Here is a 21444-nt window from a genome sequence, read left to right on the forward strand (position 1 = left end):
GCGGCTCGCGTTCTGAAATATGATATTCCGAACTCGGACAGAAAAGGCGAACGCGTTCGTTTTTATTCCCCTCTCTTTAATTAATCACCATTGGATTGCATTAGAAAGAGCTTGACCATCACTAACACACAAACACACACACTGGCAGGAGAAATGCACTGCTGCTGTTTGATGGTGGTGGAGCTCGAATGCTGTTTCTGGACTTTTTGTTGGAGGGGGAAATGAAAACTAGATGAAACGTGACTCACCAGTGTGAAGCAGGTTCAAGATGGGTCACCCTGATCCAGTCTGTGATCCCGGTTTCCAGCGGTGTTCTGTGGGTCAGTCTATTCTCCGTTGAGTGTGAAGGTTTCCTCCTCCGGTTGATTTTTCAGGCTGTATGGAAGCACATAAAGCGATGGGGGATGGGGATGCCAGAAGAGAAGAGAGGAAGGGAGGGGGACAGAAAGCGAGAGAGAGAGACATGGAAACACAAGGGGAGGACCTCTGTTTCTGACGCACGACTGAACGCACCAGTCATTCAGTGCACCATCTATTCGCCATATGCACGAGGAGAAATCACTAATATGAACGCGCGCGTGTGCATGAGGGTAAAACTGTTCTGATGTTTTATAGTGGTGTGCATGAACATCCCATGCGTGATAAGTGGCTGTCCGTAGTTTAGATTAAATCCGCAAACGTCAGATTTTTTTTCCTTCCAGTTTTCATGTGCACGAGGAAAACCAAAACAAAATGGCCATATGAACGCACGACTGGGCATTCAATTAAAGCAGATTTCTGGATCGGTTTTTTGTAAGCTTTTGCATGAATGTGCAGTTGACAGGGGAGTCAGAAAATGCCGCAGTTTTCATGGTCTCCTGAAAATAAACGTGTTTGTTGCATAAATGATTGGAATGTAACGTAAATAAATAAATAACAGACAGATAAATATTGAAAATAATAATAATGGTTGTAAATATTAACTATTAAAGTAACACACATATTATTTATTAATAATATAACAATAATAAAAATAGCTAAAAATGTGAAAGTTGTTTTTATAACATCTCAGTTGTCACAGTTAAGATGCCTAAATATATTATATATACTTTAAAATAAAATAAACAAATAAAGAAATAAATAACAGACAGACAAATTATTGATAATAATAATTATTGTCCTTTTATTTATTTTCCTTCAGCTTAGTCGCTTATTTATCAGGGGATCGCCAAAGCGGAATGGACGGATGCCCTTCCAGGCGCAAGCCAGTACTAGGTACAACAATAATATAATCATAATTATTACAATATAGCTTTTTATACACTAAACTTTGTTGTAATAAATAAAATGCCTATAGTTTTTTTTCTCAGACTTTAAAATAAAATAAAAAATATAACGACAGACAAATTAATAATAATAATAATAATAATAATAATAGTAATAATAATAATAATAATAATAATAATAACAATAATAATGATAAAATAATAATAATGTTAAATATAAACTATTAAAATAATATAAATATATTATTTATTAATAATAATAATAAAATAAAATAATAATAACAAAAATAAAAAAGTTGTTTTTAAGTAAATCAAACTCTGTTGTAATAAATAAAATGCCAATATATATTTATGAAATAAAAATAAGCAATAAAAAGGTGTAAAGCACCTGAAGCGACCAAATTACATGGATTTGAATATTTTTTGCTTATTGTTGATGTCCAGGAAAAAATTCTGAATAATTCATTATTATTGTTTTATTATTATTATTATTATTATTATTATTATTATTATTATTATTAATAATAATATTATTAATAATAATATTTTTCATTCATTCATATTTTTGGGTTAGTCCCTTTATTAAACTGAGGTCACTACAGTGGAATGAACCGCTTATTATTATTATTATTATTATTATTATAAATTTTTTTGGCTTAGTCCTTTTATTAAACTGGGCTCGCCACAGCGGAATGAAACGTCTATTATTATTATTATTGTTGTTATTCTTCATCTTCTTTTTCTTCTTCTTCTTCTTCTTCTTCTTATTATTATTATTATTATTATTATGTTTTAATTATTAGTTTTTTATTGAAATGACCAAACTGTGTCCGAGGACAGTTGAAGGTGCTGGCTAGTTTGTTTTATGTCTAATAAATGACAGTAGGCTACAATTTTGTTACTTTTACATTTTTACTTTTACACTTTTACATTTACATGTATTTTTTTTAACAGATGCCTATTTTTTCCTTATGAAATATGATTTAATTAATTTGTATAAAATGTTTTATTTTTCCTTATTGCAATTTTAAAAAAAATATTTTTAGTACATCAAAAAGTGTGGTTATGATGACGTGTGACTAGCTAATCCAGAAAAAAAGGACTGCTTAGAATGTCACTAAAATGCAGTATTTAAATCTCATAGTTAAATAGAAGCTGAGGCGTATAACTGCAAAAAGGTCCACTTTTTGAGAAGAAAAGAACCACCTCTATTACCAGGCTGGCTACGGGCCTGCTGCCATATAAAACTGATGCGATGAGTTCGCGCGTCCTCTAGTGTCTGTAATGCACTCGTGCACGAGCTTGAGCCAAAACAAGGGTTTTGACTGAAGACTCAAGCAAATAAAACAAGACATATGTAAACTAGCCTCACATTTCGACAAATGAAGCGATAATTAAACCTGTAATATCAATAATATCGAGAATGTCCGGTTTTCTGGTGAACAGATGAAGAGAAAGAAACTCAATCAGCGGAGAAAGAGCAACAACGCCATCTAGTGTTTTAAACACGACAGATCACATTTTATCGGGATCTGATTTCCCTTTGTGTGTCTGACAGATAGCTGATTACACTACATTCCATTACATACAATAAGCTTTAATACTGAAGAGTGTAAAAGATATGTAGCCTACAATGTAGAGCCTACTATATTGCAAAACCTCAAAGTCATTCATTCATTCATTCATTCATTCATTCATTCACTTTCCTCTCGCCACAGTGAAATGAACCGCCAACTTTTGCAGCATTTGTTTTGCACAGTGGATGACCATCCAGCTGCAACCCAGTTCTGGGAAACACCCATACACTCTCATTCACCCACATACACTAGAGTAAAAGTAGCTGTTGTAAATAACACTCAAAATAAAGAGTAAAGAGTAGTAAAGAGTAGACCTTTCAAAAGCACTCAAGACTAGTGAGTAGTGAGTATTATGCTGTAAAAAAGCTGATGCATTTACATGTAATGTGTGGATATGTGTAAACACAATATTCTGTAGTACATTTGGTCATTGCCCAGCTGACACACAAAGCCATAAGACATTATTATTATTACTTATTTATTTATTTAGTTTTTAAATTTCCCTGCATGGTTCTGCAGGTTGCAATGTCACAAATTTTGTTTTCCAATCTTAAGCCAATTGCTGTAGAGTGTTTTTGGTTTAATTTAGAAATTCCCCAACCAACGCAGAGCTCGGGGTACCAGAGTGTGTGCTCCGACTTGCCCCCCCCTGCAGTCCTTTGGCACTTATACCCCAGACATACTTCCTCTTTCTGCAACCCTTCTCTGCATACCAGAACTGAACAATTACGTGCATCTTTAATAAATTTGACAACTTCTATAAGCTTTCCCAAAGAAGGGTTGTGGCTGGAAGGGCATCCGCTGCGTAAAAACATGCTGGATAAGTTGGCGGTTCATTCCGCTGTGGCGACCCCAGATTAATAAAGGGACTAAGCTGACAAGAAAATGAATGAATGAATGAACTTCTACAAGCATCATGACAACTTGTGAAATGTCTTGACTTTGCATTAAACAAAAGCCCCCACACTTATTCTGCTATTTCTATCTTGTCGGCATGTTCCTTCTAAAAGTATGCAGCACAGTAAAAAGAGGAAGCGTGTCTGGTCAATATGTGATCTCATACATATGAGAAAAATTGTTTAATCTGTTGTTAGTCTTAACAATTTTCTTATAAAAAACAAAGACACAAAAGTAATAATAATAAAAAAAATTTTCCCCCCACAATACTCCACACAGAAATGCTACTTGACCCAGCCTTGGGTTCGAACCAGCAACCTTAATGCTGTGAGGCGACAGTAGTAACCCCTGAACCTCTGCCCTAAAACCTCAAAGTACACCATTTAGATTCCAAACACCTTTTTTTATATTTATTTTACATGACTTTTTTTTATGTACGGAAGACCTGATTTACAGAATACTGGCTTTGCTGTACATAAATGTAATAGCAAAATAGTAAACACAGCTGTTAGTTCTGCTGAAATCCAACAGCGCCCTCTCCTGACAATTTAACAGACTGACATCAAGTAACTATTGTAGCTTGTATTAGTATTTTCAATGAGCTTTTTAATAACTGTGCTTTCAACCAAACATTTATTAAAGTTTTAGTCATTTTGAGGTCGTTTAAATAATAATAACAATAATAATAATAATAATAATAATAATTAATGCTTTAAATTAAATAATAATAAATGTTTAAATAAAAACACAAATATTAAAAGCTAATTAAAAGGATAAAATAAACCTATTCATGAACTTACCTTCGGCTTAGTCTCTTTATTTACTTGTGGTCGCCATAGTGGAATGAACCGCTATAATATAAACAACAATCACCTATAATTATTATTGTTTTGATCTATGAAAGATCCTCACAGGCTTGAAAATAAATATATTATTACTAAAATAAAAATAATAATACATTTAGGCTAAATTCTAAGGGAATTCTAGACATATTGAAGTCATAAAACACACAAAAGTCCTAAAATTACATTATGAATATAGCTGAGTGAATTATTATTAATATCCATTTATTATGTATTAGGTAAAAGGGGTCATTTTGAAAGAGTTCTTTACATATAAAAAGGTGTTTTTACTCTCAAAGTTTGTTCTTTAAAGTTCAACAGAAGAAACTCATAAAGGTCTAGATGATTAACTTTTAATTTCTGTGCGAACTATCCCTGTAAGAGAAACGTGTATTTTTAGAAGGCTTTTCTTAATTGTTGTCAGCACAGTTTATTAAGCTTATTTAATTTTCTGGTGATTTTTTAAGTCTGCGTTTTAAATTATTTGTTCTTTATTTCATCAGGTAAACTATTTTTGTTCTGCTCTATGAACCTCCCCAGGCTGAGTGTAAAATGCAGGGACTATTGATGACCGCTAGAGGGAAACGCGGCTCTGTTTTAATTGAACAGAACAGCTGGAGCTCCACCTAAAGACGAGAGTTACTAGAAAGGATACAGACGCGGCGGTAAGCCAAAGGCAATTATTTATATATAATTTTATTAAATCTTACGTTAATTGTGTCTTATTAAACCCTATAACCATGGCAATAATGTAAAAACAGCAATTATACGGCGTGTTATTTATATTATCTTTATATTATTTATTAAATTACCAAACAAACTGTATTTTATTAACGGCTTTGCGTACAGTAATGTAAAACAGTAATTAGCCTATACCGAGTGATATTTATACTATTGATTAAATTACCCATTAAATTGTATTTCATTAACATTTACCCCTACCCCAACCGTGACAGTAATGTAAAATAGTAATTTTACAGAGAATTCTTCATATTATTTAATAATTACCCATTAAATTGTATTTTATTACCGTCTACCCGACCCCAACCCTATACCAACCTCTCAGAGTAACGTTAAAACAGAATTATATAAAGTATTATTAATTTTATTTATTAAATTACCCATTAAATTGTATTTTATTAACATCTACCCCGACCCCAACCCTAATCCCAACCCTCAGAGTTATGTCAAAACAGTAATTATATATAGTATTATTCATATTATTTATTAAATTACCCATTAAATTGTAATTTATTAACATCTACCCAACCCTCAACCCAACTCTCACAGTTATTGTTGTAGTGTCACTAAAATGATGCTATATTGACATGAGTCTCCACAGCTATATCCCTTCTATTTACTGTTTCTTCGCTTTCTTCAGTTGCAGAAGTTTTGAGTAGCACAACTGAGCTCTTAATGAGCATTTAATGATAGTCAAACTTTGACTTTTTTGTTTCTTGTGTCAGATAATAACAAAAACGATAGCCTAAAGTTACCATCATGACACCATTGTGTTTTTAGGTGAAATTAATGCAAATGTAAGTGTTATTTTAGTCTTATTAATGTACTTTTTTGTATTTCTGTTTTATTTTGTTGTCATTTTTTTCCATTTCATTTCATTTGAATTAAAGTTAAATAACCTAAATGAAAACGAGATCTGATCTTCTATTTGAACTGCAGCAGATCATCTTGACCATGCTACATGCCTAAATGTATTGAGTTGCTGCAAAGTGATTAGCTGATTAGAATATTGCGTTAACAAGCAGTTGCAGAGGTGTACCTAATAAAGTGGCCGGTGAGTGTATATATATATTTAATGTCAGTTTTAAAGAAATTAGATTTATATTGTTATTTTTTTTTGCCTTCAATCTAAAAGACAACAATCGGATTTGATTTCTGTCTGAAATCAAAATGTATTTCTTACATGTAATTTTTTTTTCACAATCTCACTTTTACCTGATGTAATCATTGAATAGGCCTACCATTAATCCCCAATGAAGCACTTCCAAAAATACCATGTTTACTATGCTAAATGTACTCCTCTGACCTGTTCTTTCAAACATGGTAATTAAGGACTAATTAAGAGATAATTGCTTATATTTGAGTGGTTAATTCTTCCTCTACTCTCTCTGACAGAGCGGAAAGAGCACGAATCCTCAACTCCTGATACAAAAAAGTTTTCTGAAGTACAGAAAGGTGTGGTTAAATGAGACAAAACAACATCATCATCATCCTGACACAAACAACACAGAGCAGAACTGTGTTTAATAGGTGAATGAACACAGTTGTATATGCTAATCAGAAGTGTTGATGTGTCAGCTGCCAAAAAAAGTAGACAAAAGTCATTCACAAGGCAGAAAGAAGCCACTGAATGGGAGCGTTTTCACACGCACATCTACCCTGCCCGTGTTGTTTTGTGACTGATGAAATCCTATTGGTGTCAGAACAGATCATGGATTTGTAAGATCACTGATTTGGCTAATGATGTTTTCAATGAAACAGCCTGAATGACATGTTTAAGATATAAAAAGAAGACTAAGCAATGCTCTAATTTGCAATACTTGTAAAATAATGTTAACAAATTTTATAGAATGAACCAATATTTTAATAGCAGATAAACTAACGCAGGTACACAATGTCATAAAACGTTAGTATTAGGTTAGATTTAGGTCATGAAATTTAATGCCTAGCCAAAATTCAATGCTTAGCCAGTGTCCAAGGACAAAGTCCCTTTAAGGCAGGGGTGTCCTAACTCGGTCCTGGTGGGTGGATGTCCTACAGAGTATAGTTCAGACCCCAATCAGACACACCTAGGCTAGCCAATCTCTTACTAGGCGTGTTGAGGCAAGTTGGAGCTAAATCCTGCAGGATATCGGACCTCCAGAAGTGAGTTTGGACACCCCTGCTTTAAGGCAAGTCATTTCACTAATTGGCCATCTTTGAAATGCCTCTCGGGCAGTATGCTCAGCCAATCTGTCTGAATGTGGAAACATTAAATTCTCCAAAAGTGTCTGCCAAGCTTACGGTTACATTTCATAATGGAATCACCAATAAAATTAAACAACTGTGTTATAAGTTTAGTTTCTAAACGTCTGCCAAAAAACAAAAATCTGCATTTTTTTCAGGTTGCAGAAGGAACGAGATCACGACACCAACCTCATTTAAGGCCTGTCTACACATTATCATCCTCTGGATAATGATCATCAAATCCCGCTGCTTTTCTGAAGCAATTCACAACTTGGTCTTGAAGGCGAATCTCCTCCAGAAGTGTAACACAGATTTCAAGCTTCATGTTGATATATTTCTTATGTCTGTGAAACAAGTATTCACTGAGATTCCAGTATCTGACCCATTAAATTAACCATATCTGGTCTGAGCTTTTCCCCCAGAGAAACGTCAGTCTATAGCGATCAATGATTGACCGTTACACTTTACACCTTTCAAAACTATACAAGTGACATGTCTTGTTTATTTTATAGTCTAGCCAGCGTCCAGGGATAAAGTCCCTTTAAGGCAGGGGTATTCAAACTCAATTCAGACACACCTAGGCTAACTAATCAAACTCTTTCTAGGCTTTCTAAAAACATCCTTGCAGGTATGTTGAGGAAAGTTGGAGCTAAAACCTGCAGGACACCGGCTCTCCAGGACTGAGTTTGAACACCCCTGCTTCAAGGCAAGCAATTTTACTCGGCGGCTATCTTAGAATCACCTCTTGGGCAGTATGTTCGGGCATTCTGTCTGAATGGGGAAACATCAAATTCTCCAAAACTGTTAGCTAAGCTTATGATTACATTACATATTCGGAATCGCCAATAAAATTAAACAACAACTGTCTCATAAGTTTCATTTTTAAACATTCAAATCAAACAAAATTAGCTTTTTTTCAGGTTGCGGAAGGAACGAGATCACAACACCAACCTTATTCATGGCCTGTCTACACATTATCATCCTCTGGATAATGATCTTCAGATCCCGCTGCTTTTCTGAAGCAATTCACAACTTGGTCTTGAAGGCGAATCTCCTCCAGAAGTGTAGCACAGATTTCAAGCTTCATGTGGATATATTTCTTATGTCTGTGAAACAAGTATTCACTGAGATTCCTGTATGTTTGCTGACCCCCAAACTGTGGTGATGGCACAAATCTGGGCTGAGCTTTTCCCCCAGAGAAACGCCAGTCTATAGCGATCAATGATTGGCTCCTGTTCTAGTAGGTGGGTCTTCATTCAACATATTGACCGTTACACTTTACACCTTTCAAAACTATACAAGTGACATGTCTTGTTTATTTTATAGTCTAGCCAGCGTCTAAGGATAAAGTCCCTTTAAGGCAGGGGTATTCAAACTCAATTCAGACACACCTAGGCTAGCTAATCAAACTCTTTCTAGGCTTTCTAAAAACATCCTTGCAGGTGTGTTGAGGAAAGTTGGAGCTAAAACCTGCAGGACACCGGCTCTCCAGGACTGAGTTTGAACACCCCTGCTTCAAGGCAAGCAAATTTACTCGACGGCTATCTTAGAATCACCTCTTGGGCAGTATGTTCGGGCATTCTGTCTGAATGGGGAAAAATCAAATTCTCCAAAACTGTTAGCTAAGCTTATGATTACATTACATATTCGGAATCGCCAATAAAATTAAACAACAACTGTCTCATAAGTTTCATTTTTAAACATTCAAATCAAACAAAATTTGCTTTTTTTCAGGTTGCGGTAGGAACGAGATCACAACACCAACCTTATTCATGGCCTGTCTACACATTATCATCCTCTGGATAATGATCATCAGATCCCGCTGCTTTTCTGAAGCAATTCACAACTTGGTCTTGAAGGCGAATCTCCTCCAGAAGTGTAGCACAGATTTCAAGCTTCATGTGGATATATTTCTTATGTCTGTGAAACAAGTATTCACTGAGATTCCAGTATGTTTGCTGACCCCCAAACTGTGGTGATGGCACAAATCTGGGCTGAGCTTTTCCCCCAGAGAAACGCCAGTCTATAGCGATCAATGATTGGCTCCTGTTCTAGTAGGTGGGTCTTCATTCAACATATTGACCGTTACACTTTACACCTTTCAAAACTATACAAGTGACATGTCTTGTTTATTTTATAGTCTAGCCAGCGTCTAAGGATAAAGTCTCTTTAAGGCAGGGGTATTCAAACTCAAATCAGACACACCTCGGCTAGCTAATCAAACTCTTAAGCTGCGGTCCGACTGGGCTTTTCCTCCCATAGACTTCCATTTATACGCACGCGAATGCGTTAGCCCGGAAATGCAGGGTCATGCATTAAGTTTCGCAGGTTGCTGCGGTGCAAAGTTCAAGCTTGGTGAACTCTGAACTGCAAAATCGCATCACTTGACTGCATGAGACCAATCGAGGATTAAAACATGACCTCTCTGGACAGAAATTCAAAACATGGAGCAATCGCTCGCTTTTAAAAATGTCTAATAAGCTTGTTTAATTCCGCCCCTTTTCACAGCGCCGCACGACAGAATAACGCATGCTCAAACTCTAATGTGACCGCAGCTTTTCTAGGCTTTCTAAAAACATCCTTGAAGGTGTGTTGAGGCAAGTTGGAGTTAAAACCTGCAGGACACCGGCTCTCCAGGACTGAGTTTGAACACCCCTGCTTTAAGGCAAGCAATTTTACTCAGCGACCATCTTAGAAACCCTTCTTCGCAGTATGTTCGGGCATTCTGTCTGAATAGGGAAACATCAAATTCTCCCAAACTGTTAGCCATGTTTATAATTACATTATAAATTTGGAATTGCCATAAAATTAAACAACAACTGTCTCATAAGTTTAGTTTCTAAGTGTTCGAATCAAACAAAATCAGCATTTTTTTCAGGTTGCTCAAGCTAATGGGCATGCGCACTCAAAAGGAACAAGATCACGACACCAACCTCATTTATTGCCGTGCTGCATATGATCGTCCTCTGGATAATGCTTCATCAGATCGTGCAGGTCTTCTAAATTAATTCATAACTTTGTTTTGATGATGAATCTCCTCCAGAAATAACAGCGAAGTTTGTGGAACGTTTGAGTAGTGGTTGTCAGTCATATGATGTGCGTTTGACGGGACGAACTGTACCTCGTGTTTGTTTCATACAGACTTTTTTAAGTATAGTTGGTTCATTTAAAAGTAAAGATTTCTAGCTTTATGTGGAAATGTTTCTTTTGTCTGTTAAGCAAGTATTTGCTAAGATTCCAGTGCGTTTGTTGACCACAAAACTGTATACATAGGAACATAATGGCACTGATTACACACAGGGGATGTACACAGGTAAAGGTGGTGAACATAAACTAATGGTGGGAACTAGCACAAAGGAGCACATGGGGATGGTCACATGACAAAAACAAACGGAACACAGGACCTGACAATATTGACGTCAAGTACTACATTTGTTCGTCAGGTATGGCAACCAAAATCCAACATCTGATGTTAAGTCAATGCAAAGACACGAATAGACATCCTGTGGCGCGATTCGTGCGAATGCAAATTGGAAAATCTGAACTTCAGCGGGCATTTGCTCCACGTTAAAAAAATTAGGAGCTTGCTCTTGTAGGGGCGTGATTTTGACATAGCATCAATTTTTGGTGTTTTGGGGGAAAATCTAAACTGGGCTCCACTCAGTCGGAAGCACCGCTGAAAGCTTCCATTGTCCATAGTTTCTAGAAGAGTTGATGAATTCACAGGGCGAGGGTCACGTCAGAATGGATCTAGTTGACTCAGACACGGCTCCATACAAATCTATGCTGTTTTTCAGCCTTCCTGAAGTACACGAACACAGCTATTCTCTCAATAAAATCCATGTTAGCCATTTAGCAATAAAGCTAAAGTCACCAGACAGACAGAAGACCCGCCCATGATGCGAACCTATTGCTCAGTGGATTTTGACGGGCAATAAAGCAAGTAAACTCCAAATGTTCACGCATCTATTTACGTTTGAATAGTGTGACTTATGAACACAGCATAAGACAATGTAATTTGAATTGTTTTTAGGTTGTGTTGGAAAGTGACCAAAATCCAACGTCTGTCTGATGTTGAATACTAATGTCGGTCTGTTGTTTGCGTTCTGACGTCAACCTGATTTTCATTTCCACCCAAAATGCAATGTCCCCACGAAGTTGGTATAAAACGTCAATCTGATGTCATGTTGACGTCCTGTGCATGCTAAAAATTGTCAAGCAATTGTGACATTACAATATTTAACAGAATTGTGAGATACAAAATTGCAGTTATGACTTTATAACTTGCAAGTCCATCTCAGAATTAAGATTTTTATTTACGTCATGCAAGTCTGACTTTTTTTCTCAGAATTGTGAGTTTACGTCATGTAACTCTGACTTTATTTCTAAGAATCGTGAGTTTACGTTATGCAATTATGACTATTTCTTAGAATTGTGAGTTTATGTCATGCAATTATGACTTTATTTCTCAGAACTGTGACTTTACGTCATGCAAGTCTGACTTTATTTCTCAGAACTGTGACTTCTTGTCATGCAACTCTGACTTTATTTTTCAGAACTGTGACTTTACGTCATGCAACTCTGACTTCATTTCTCAGAACTGCGACTTTACGTCATGCAACTCTGACTTTATTTCTCAGAACTGTGACTTTATGTCATGCAAGTCTGACTTTATTTCTCAGAACTGTGACTTTACGTCATGCAACTCTGCCTTTATTTCTCAGAACTGCAACTTTACGTCATGCAACCCTGACTTTATTTCTCAGAACTGTGACTTTACGTCATGCAACTCTGACTTTATTTCTCAGAACTGCAACTTTACGTCATGCAACCCTGACTTTATTTCTCAGAACTGCAACTTTACGTCATGCAACTCTGACTTTATTTCTCAGAACTGCAACTTTACGTCATGCAACCCTGACTTTATTTCTCAGAACTGCGACTTTACGTCATGCAACTCTGACTTTATTTCTCAGAACTGCGACTTTACGTCATGCAACTCTGACTTTATTTCTCAGAACTGTGACTTTACGTCATGCAACTCTGACTTTATTTCTCAGAACTGCAACTTTACGTCATGCAACTCTGACTTTATTTCTCAGAACTGCGACTTTACGTCATGCAACTCTGACTTTATTTCTCAGAACTGTGACTTTACGTCATGCAACTCTGACTTTATTTCTCAGAACTGTGACTTTACGTCATGCAACTCTGACTTTATTTCTCAGAACTGCAACTTTACATCATGCAACTCTGACTTTATTTCTCAGAACTGTGACTTTACGTCATGCAACTCTGACTTTATTTCTCAGAACTGTGACTTTATGTCATGCAACTCTGACTTTATTTCTCAGAACTGTGACTTTACGTCATGCAACTCTGACTTTATTTCTCAGAACTGCAACTTTACGTCATGCAACTCTGACTTTATTTCTCAGAACTGCGACTTTACGTCATGCAACTCTGACTTTATTTCTCAGAACTGTGACTTTTTGTCATGCAACTCTGACTATTTCTCAGAATTGCGACTTTACGTCATGCAACTCTGACTTTATTTCTCAGAATTGCGACTTTACGTCATGCAATTCCGACTTTATTTCTCAGAATTTTATGCGTTAACATCATGCAATTAGGACTTTATTTCTCAGAATTGTAAGTTTATGTCATGCAATTATGACTTTATTTTTCAGAACTGCGACTTTACGTCATGCAAGTCTGACTTTATTTCTTAGAATTGCGACTTTACGTCATGCAATTATGACTTTATTTCTCAGAACTGTGACTTTACGTCATGCAATTATGACTTTATTTCTCAGAATTGTGTTTACGTCAAGCAATTCTGACTTTATTTCTCAGAATTTTAAGTTTACGCCATGCTATTCTGACTTATTTAATTTTTGTGAGTTTCTGACTTGTAATTTGGACTTTTTTTCCTGGAATTGTGAGTTCAGCAACCCATTTTAGCCACCCATTCACATTTTTAAATCAACTTTGACAGCTCAATGCAATACTAATACTTGGGCCTGTGTTGAACCACAGACATAATTTCATCCACTTTCCTTAAACCTCACTGACTTCGCAATGATGGAGCAGAAAGTGCAAAAATAACAAAGTTTAAGCTTTTTAGACATATTCATGTAGCTTTCAGTTCATCTCAAAACATCTCACACACACACAAATACTTCAAGTAATACAAACAAAGTGACCTGAAGTCAACAGAAGCGAGTAAAACTTTTCCAACAGGTCAACTTCTGTTCTCATAAACATCATGAAGGCGTCCTGATTTGCGTAGTCCAGCTCATTGTTGCTTCTCTCCACGTCTGTCTGTTTCCAAAACCCTCAGATATTCCAGACCGTTTGATCTTTTTTTGTTTGTAATTCTGAGTTAAAAAAAGGGACCGACTTACGCGTCTCCCTTTGTATCTCTTCTCTTTTTTCTTCTTCTTGCAGGTCCCACAGAGATGCTGATGTGACTTTGAATGCAGAACCCGAGGGCTGAGCGTTGATGTTGGTAGGCCTCACGAGACGCCGCGATCTCGTATGACTTCTAAAAAGTCCTACAAGCAGCCCGTGGAGCCTTGATTCGGCAGCCGTCGAACACCTCAAGTTAAAACGGGACAGAGAGCGAGACAGAGCGACAGTCTTGAGACGTGCGTTTGGCAAGAACAAGGACAACACATGACAGCCATCAAGAAGACAAGAACATATTTCAGAGCAACTCTTGTCAGAAAAGTAGTCGTCTGTTTGTTGTTGAAGCCGCGTTTGTGCTTTTCCAATTTGCACCATGGAGAGGTAACGACGGTCAATGGCTGTTACACCAAGGACGAGCTTTTTACAGCATTTAAAGCATCTGAATGCCTTGAGGCAAGAAGTTCAAATGGTTGAAAAAGCGAATGACTTTTTATTACCTCATTACAGATGTTTTAACTTGCCGAGACCTCCTGAAAGAAGGTGATCGGCCTAAGGATGAAAGGAAAAATATTAGCCCTCCTGTGACATTTGAATTCTTTTCCCAATATTTCCCAAGTGATGTTTAACAGAGCAAGGAAATCTTCACAGAATTTCCTACAATAGAAAGTCTTATTTATTTTATCTTGGAACGTATAAAACAATGCTTGCACACAGTTATTTTTTTGTGCTCCGGTTTTTCTTTTATTGGAAATATACTTACCGGCAAAACTGAAATGTCCTCACACCGCAGATTTGAAAGACGCCGGCGCTTTCTCGTACTGTTGCCTCACTTCGCCGGCGCTTCCTTGTACTGTTTCCTCAGCCTCACTTCACTGGCGCTCGCAATGTTAAAGTGTGGAATGATGGTCAAGCACCCCCTAACTTTAGAGCATAGTGATTGAATATTTATTCGCAGGGAGGAGTTTCCTCATCTCACCTCATGGATTTACAGGCACACAGTCAATTCCGGGAGATATAAAACGCACATAATTTATTTAAACGCAAAACCGAGAAAACCGCAACTCACAAGCGCATATTAAATTGTGGAGGTCGTACCGTACAGTTCAATATTACAGTGAGAACTGTGGCATCCCTAATAGATAGACAGACAGACAGACGGACGGACGGACGGACGGACGGACGGACGGACGGACGGACGGATGATAGATAGATAGATAGATAGATAGATAGATAGATAGATAGATAGATAGATAGATGGATGGATAGATGGGTGAGAGGTAGATAGATAGACAGATAGATAGATAGATAGATAGATAGATAGATAGATAGATAGATAGATAGATAGATAGATAGATAGATAGATGGATGGATGGATGGATGGATGGATGGATGGATGGATGGATAGATAGATGGGTGAGAGGTAGATAGATAGATAGATAGATAGATAGATAGATAGATAGATAGATAGATAGATAGATAGATAGATGGATGGATGGATAGATGGGTGAGAGGTAGATAGATAGATAGATAGATAGATAGATAGATAGATAGATAGATAGATAGATAGATAGATAGATAGATAGATAGATAGATAGATGGATGTGGATGGATGGATGGATGGATGGATGGTTGGATAGATAGATAGATAGATAGATAGATAGATAGATAGATAGATAGATAGATAGATAGATAGATAGATAGATAGATGGATGGATGGATGGATGGATGGGTGAGAGGTAGGTAGGTAAATAGATAGATAGATAGATAGATAGATAGACAGACAGACAGACAGACAGATAGATAGATGATAGATAGATAGATAGATAGATAGATAGATAGATAGATAGATAGATAGATAGATAAATAGATAGATAGATAGATAGATAGATAGATAGATAGATAGATAGATAGATAGATAGATAGATAGATAGATAGATAGATGGATGGATGTGTATGTGGATGGATGGATGGATGGATGGTTGGATAGATAGATAGATAGATAGATAGATAGATAGATATATAGATAGATAGATAGATAGATAGATAGATAGATAGATAGATAGATAGATAGATAGATAGATAGATAGATGGATGGATGGATGGATGGATGGATGGATGGATGGATGGATGGGCGAGAGGTAGGTAGGTAAATAGATAGATAGATAGATAGATAGATAGATTGATAGACAGACAGACAGACAGATAGATAGATGATAGATAGATAGATAGATAGATAGATAGATAGATAGATAGATAGATAGATAGATAGATAGATAGATAGATAGATAGATAGATTTAAAGTAGAATGTTTAAAATGTGCTAGAACCCTGTACATTGAGTTCTTGGTCAATAAGCTTCACCAACTTTTGCAAAGGATTCAAGCTGCAAAGGTCAAGACGGCTATAAATATGTGCAAGTGAACTGATAAATGCAGCACGTGACTGATCACATATACATCTGATGAGTGCTTTGACCAATTAGAAATTCGATGACATTTTCTTGACCTTTTCTAGTCCTTTAACAATTCAAATATGATACAAATTTAGACTGATTTGCTAATGAATAATTCAATCTGTGAATGAATTGAATAAATGAAAGAATTCTAGAAAGAACAAAACTAAAATGACCAAATCGTCAAAATAGCTTGTTTTACTCTAAACAAGAGATATTTATTTAAAAATACTGCATACTATTTTAAAACCAGAGTTGTTATTTTTTAAATAAAAGTAATCCATTTTAATAAAGTTAAACATTTAAAATAGCAGTAGCATTAGTCGGCAGGAGAAGCACTTTAGCAGCATCTAGAACAGCAGCCTGTAAGTACATTTAAGATTTGTTTCAGTTGTTGTGTATGGTTTGAGGACTTGTTTCCAGCTGTTTGTGTAAAGTTGTAGGACATTTAAACTTGCTTTCAGTTGTGTATAATACTAGAAGTTGTTTAGCCACTGTTTCCTTGGTTACTATAAGAGCTTGTGTAGCGAACGCAGACGCGGTTCGCGTCGTCCGCCTCAGTTTCGGCCCTTGTTTTGACTCGGGAGGCGTGTCCAAACGCCAGGTAACCACTATATAGTGAGCACTTTAGCAGCATCTAAAACAGCAGCCTGTAAGTACATTTAAGATTTGTTTCAGTTGTTGTGTATGGTTTGAGGACTTGTTTCCAGCTGTTTGTGTAAAGTTGTAGGACATTTAAACTTGCTTTCAGTTGTGTATAATACTAGAAGTTGTTTAGCCACTGTTTCCTTGGTTACTATAAGAGCTTGTGTAGCGAACGCAGACGCGGTTCGCGTCGTCCGCCTCAGTTTCGGCCCTTGTTTTGACTCTCGAGGCGTGTCCAGCTGAATTCAATCAGCTAGTGCTTTGGGGTTATATAAACAACTAGTTCACCGCGGCAGCGGTCGCGGCAGCCTCGTGTGAAGACCGCCTCGTGTGAAGACCGACGAGGGTAAAGACCATCGACTCTACCTGCGCGACTCCACCGAGCAAAGACACCGACAAAGCACTTGAGTACTTTACTGTATTGTTTTACTTTTCACTTATTTTTTTGTTGTCAGTGCACTTTTATTATGTGTTTTCTAATTCCTGTTGTTACTAACACTCGCAAAACACGGGAGGTACGCTGCAGGCGTAATCCTCACAACCTTCGTTCAATACATGTATCTACTATTTCACAACTCTCTCTCTCCGTGGGCCTCTGGAATTGTCAATCAGCTGTTAACAAGGCTGATTTTATTACCTCCATAGCTACATATTCTGACTATAATCTCATGGCTCTAACTGAGACCTGGTTGAGGCCGGAGGACACTGCTACACATGCTACTCTTTCTGCTAATTTCTCTTTTTCCCACACTCCTCGTCAGACAGGGAGAGGGGGTGGGACTGGACTACTAATTTCCAAAGAATGGAAATTTACTCTGATACCGTCCCTGCCAACAATCAGCTCCTTTGAATTCCATGCAGTCACCATTATCCACCCCTTCTACATAAATGTGGTTGTCATCTACCGCCCACCAGGTAAATTAGGTCACTTCCTAGATGAACTGGATGTTCTTCTCTCATCTTTTTCTAATTTTGCCACTCCCTTATTGGTGCTAGGTGACTTCAACATTTATGTTGACAAACCGCAAGCTGCAGACTTTCAGACTCTGCTTGCCTCTTTTGACCTAAAAAGAGCACCTACTTCTGCTACCCACAAATCAGGTAATCAGCTAGACCTTATTTACACACGACACTGCTTCACTGATCAAACAATAGTAACTCCACTACAAATATCTGATCATTTCCTTCTGTCTCTCAACATCCACATTACTCCTGAGCCGCCACACACTCCAACACTGGTTACCTTTCGCAGAAACCTACGATCTCTCTCACCCAATAGACTATCCACCATTGTTTCAGACTCTCTTCCTCCATCTCGCAAACTCACTGCACTTGATTCGAACAGTGCCACTAATACACTCTGCTCCACACTAGCATCATGTCTAGACCGATTATGTCCTCTTGCATCCAGGCCAGCCCGTGCCAGTCCTCCTGCACCCTGGCTCTCGGATGCTCTCCGTGAGCATCGCTCAAAACTTCGGGCTGCAGAGAGAATTTGGCGGAAAACTAAAAATCCTGCACACCTCTTAACATACCAAACTCTTCTGTCCTCTTTCTCAGCTGAGGTTACTTCTGCAAAGCAGACGTATTACCGTCTGAAAATCAACAATGCCACTAATCCTCGCCTACTTTTTAAAACATTTTCCTCCCTCCTCTATCCTCCTCCTCCACCCGCATCCTCCACACTTACTACTGATGACTTTGCTACATTCTTCTGCACCAAAACTGCAAAAATCAGTGCTCAATTTGCTGCACCTACAACAAACACGCAAGATACAACACCAACACCACACACACTCACCTCTTTTTCTCAGCTCTCTGAGTCTGAGGTGTCCAAACTTGTGCTATCTAGCCATGCAACCACCTGTCCACTCGATCCCATTCCCTCTCATCTCTTGCAAGCCATCTCTCCTGCAGTCATACCAACACTGACTCACATAATTAACACATCTCTTGACTCTGGTTTATTCCCCACTACATTTAAGCAGGCTAGGGTAACCCCACTGCTAAAGAAACCCAACCTGGACCATACGCTACTTGAAAACTACAGACCAGTATCCCTGCTTCCATTCATGGCCAAGATTCTGGAGAAAGTAGTGTTCAATCAAGTCCTGGACTTTCTTACTCAAAACAATCTCATGGACAACAAGCAATCCGGCTTTAAGAAAGGCCACTCAACTGAGACTGCCCTGCTCTCGGTCGTGGAGGATCTCAGACTGGCTAAAGCAGACTCTAAATCATCAGTCCTCATTTTGCTGGACTTGTCAGCTGCTTTTGACACTGTCAACCACCAGATCCTGCTATCTACGCTTGAGTCACTGGGCGTTGCGGGCACTGTTATACAATGGTTTAGATCTTACCTCTCTGACAGGTCATTCAGGGTGTCTTGGAGGGGAGAGGTGTCCAACCTACAGCATCTAAACACTGGGGTACCTCAAGGCTCTGTTCTTGGGCCACTTCTCTTCTCCATCTACACATCATCTCTAGGACCAGTCATCCAGAGACATGGATTCTCCTACCACTGCTATGCTGATGACACCCAGCTATACCTCTCTTTTCATCCTGATGATCCCTCGGTTCCAGCTCGTATCTCAGCCTGCCTGTTGGATATTTCACACTGGATGAAAGATCATCATCTTCAGCTGAACCTCGCAAAAACGGAAATGCTTGTAGTTTCTGCCAACCCGACTCTACACCATAACTTTTCAATCCAGATGGATGGGGCAACCATTACTGCATCCAAAATGGTGAAAAGCCTTGGAGTAACGATTGATGACCAACTAAACTTCTCTGACCACATTTCTAGAACTGCTCGATCGTGCAGATTTGCACTCTATAACATCAGAAAGATCCGACCCTTCTTATCTGAACATGCAGCTCAACTCCTTGTTCAAGCTCTTGTTCTCTCCAAACTGGATTACTGCAACTCTCTACTAGCTGGGCTTCCAGCTAACTCTATCAAGCCTCTTCAACTGCTCCAGAATGCAGCAGCACGAGTTGTCTTCAATGAACCTAAACGAGCACATGTCTCTCCGCTGCTAGTCCGTTTGCACTGGCTGCCAGTTGCTGCTCGCATCAAATTCAAAACTCTGATGTTTGCCTACAAAGTGACTTCTGGCCTAGCACCTTCTTATCTGCACTCACTTCTGCAGATCTATGTGCCCTCCAGAAACTTGCGTTCTGTGAATGAACGTCGCCTCGTGGTTCCATCCCAAAGAGGGAAAAAATCACTTTCGCGAACGCTCACGCTCAATCTGCCCAGTTGGTGGAATGAACTCCCTAACTGCATCAGAACAGCAGAGTCACTCGCTATTTTCAAGAAACGACTAAAAACTCAACTATTTAGTCTCCACTTCACTTCCTAAGCTGCAATTGCCTCTTTGAATATCACACTAATTGTACAAAAAAAAAAAAAAAAAAAAAAAAAAAAAACTACTAACACTTTCCTTCTTAGACTTTACAGACCTGAAACTTGCCTTTAGTACTTATTCATTGTTGCTCTTGGTTGTGTAAATTGCTTCCTTGTCCTCATTTGTAAGTCACTTTGGATAAAAGCGTCTGCTAAATGACTAAATGTAAATGTAAATGTAAAATAAAAAAAGTTTATCAAATTAAATATAAATACTATCTAAAAACTATATTTGAAATAAAACTTAAAGCTGAAAAGTTTAAATATATTTTTATTTAAAAATAAAACAGAGAGAAGCTCATTGTAAACATTGATAAATAATATAATATTATATAAATACTTTAAAATAACACAAGATAGCCAGGGCGTCACGGTGGCGCAGTGGTTAGCATGATCACCTCACAGCAAGAAGGTCAGTTGGCATTTCTGTGTGGAGTTTGCATGTTTTTTCTGAGTTGGCATGGGTTTCTTCCGGGTGCTCCGGTTTCCCCCACAGTCCAAATACATGCGGTACAGGTGAATTGAATAAGCTAAATTGGCCATAGTGTATGTATGAATCCAAAAGTGTATGGGTTGGGTTGCAACTGAAAGGGCATCCGATGCGTAAAAACATGCTGGATAAGTTGGCGGTTCATTCCGCTGTGCGGACCCCTGATTAATAAAGTGACTAAGCTGAAAAGAAAATGAAGACTTTGGAGTGGCCTAGTCAAAGTCCTGACCTGAATCCAATTGAGATGCTGTGGCATGACCTTAAGGAATATCCTAAATATTTAATTGGTATTTTGATGTTTCTAAGATTGCAAATACATTAAAATATCCATTATAAATATAGTTAAAGTGCATTTTTTATTTGAGCATTGCATTTAAATTTGACCTAATATGATTTAATGTGGGAATGGCAGTCAAACTTAACTGAACTTTAGCTTCAGACATTCAGCTTTGATTAGCATATTTTTTCCTTTAAGATGAAACAAAAATCA

The 21444-nt window shown here is 37.7% G+C and overlaps 1 protein-coding gene and 1 long non-coding RNA gene across 5 annotated transcripts in view; one reads left to right on the plus strand and one right to left on the minus strand.

Annotated features, from left to right (window-relative positions):
* fam168a (family with sequence similarity 168 member A) overlaps nt 1–421 on the minus strand; it is a 100369-nt gene extending 99948 nt beyond the window's left edge. For 2 of the 4 annotated variants that reach the window (XM_087292662.1, XM_087292661.1), the window contains exon 1: nt 249–344. The gene's annotated coding sequence lies outside the window, so the exon portion shown is untranslated. 4 annotated transcript variants of the gene reach the window in all.
* Nucleotides 422–443: 22 nt separating this feature from the next.
* On the plus strand, nt 444–8415 carry LOC141378795 (uncharacterized). Its single transcript, XR_015514677.2, has 4 exons — nt 444–590; nt 5122–5246; nt 6718–6852; nt 7707–8415. It is a non-coding gene; the product is annotated as an uncharacterized LOC141378795 (long non-coding RNA).
* The last annotated feature ends 13029 nt before the right edge of the window (nt 8416–21444 follow it).

Source organism: Danio rerio, chromosome 18 (genome assembly GCF_052040795.2).
Source record: "Danio rerio strain M-AB ecotype USA chromosome 18, GRCz13ab, whole genome shotgun sequence".
Taxonomy (NCBI): Eukaryota; Metazoa; Chordata; class Actinopteri; order Cypriniformes; family Danionidae; genus Danio; species Danio rerio.